The sequence below is a fragment of the Panthera leo genome, chromosome C1, assembly GCF_018350215.1.
Source record: "Panthera leo isolate Ple1 chromosome C1, P.leo_Ple1_pat1.1, whole genome shotgun sequence".
In the NCBI taxonomy this organism is placed as follows: Eukaryota; Metazoa; Chordata; class Mammalia; order Carnivora; family Felidae; genus Panthera; species Panthera leo.
In genome coordinates, this window is record NC_056686.1 from 88,777,352 (window position 1) to 88,778,716 (window position 1,365).

The 1,365-nt window shown below is 43.4% G+C and overlaps 1 pseudogene; it reads left to right on the forward strand.

Annotated features, from left to right (window-relative positions):
* The first annotated feature begins 429 nt into the window (after nt 1–429).
* Nucleotides 430–1,138, forward strand: LOC122228498 (annotated as a pseudogene).
* The last annotated feature ends 227 nt before the right edge of the window (nt 1,139–1,365 follow it).

Genomic DNA, 1,365 nt, shown 5'->3' on the forward strand with positions numbered 1-1,365 from the left:
TCCTGCTCATGCTCTGTCTCTCTCTGTCTCAAAAATAAATAAAAACGTTAAAAAAAAAAAGACTTAATAGGAATCCTTCACAAACTCTTCCAAAAAATAGATAACACTTCCCAACTTATTCTATCAGGCCACTATTACTGTGATATGCAAACCAGACAAAACTACTACAAGAAAACTGTATTTCACTGAATGGCAGAGAGACCTGCACATAAAGTGGAGTGCCAGGGCTGCAGCAGAAAGAAGAGCAGGAGGGCGAGGAGGGTGGGAAGGGGGGTGGGTCGCGGAGAGTGAAAGGGGGAGGGGCGCAGGGCTCTGAGAGTGGAAAGGGTCAGGGGCTGGTCTGGAGGCCTGGGCTGCAGTCCTGCAGCATGGCCTTGGCCTCTGTGAGTAGGCATCACAAGCAAGGGCTCTGTCTAGAGAGGATCCAAGATGACCAAGGAGGAACCTCCCCCAAAAGGTTTGAATGAAACATACTTCAAAGTTATGGCACTTGATGAGTTAATTCTAAGATGGAAACAATATGAAGCCTAGGTCCAGACTCTGGAGGACAAATACACAGATCTTAATTCTAATGATGCAACTGGCTTAAGGGAGTCTGAAGAAAACCTGAAGCTCACTGGGAAAACATCCTTGTAATGAGACTACCAACCAAGAAGAGAGATAGATGCAAGAGTGTACTACTCAAATCCAGTACCTCAAGCAAGCCCAGAAACCTAGTGATGCCCAACTGGGATCAACAAGGATAGACCCAGGGATGAACTTGTTTTTTCCTAAAAATGAAAAGTGAACTGTAATAGACTGAAGACAAACTGGAACAAGCCCAAAATGAACTGAGTGACTAGAAGTTCACACCTGACAGGTAAACAAATCATACTCCCCTGTCAGGATTTGGCTGAAAACCCCCAAGGAGAAAGCTGTGGTGGGACAGCCAAATACTGGTTTCCACACCAAGACTCAGATTTCTTGAGCCAAAAAAAGCCACATTCTTATGCTATCCAGCTTGAAATGGTTAATATAAAACTGACCAAATGAACCTTGTGTTTGAGCTTTTTTCTCTACCCTCTCCCCTTGTTTCTGAGGCCTGATGGCATGGGACTATTCTGAAGAAATTGCCACCTCTGAAAACCCCCCCTTCTAGGACATGTAGACACCTGAGAAATGTACTGTTTGAAGAAAATAGAGGAGGAAACCGAAGTCTTAGGTCTGTGGCACACTGTATCTTCCATTTAAAGGAAAGAAACATAGAGATTTAAAATCATGAATTGAACATGTAAAATTCCGGTAAAATGTAAAAATGGGATATGCATCACTCTTAACCTGAGCATAGTGACTTAGAGACGCTTTATATCAGTTTTGCCAATAAGG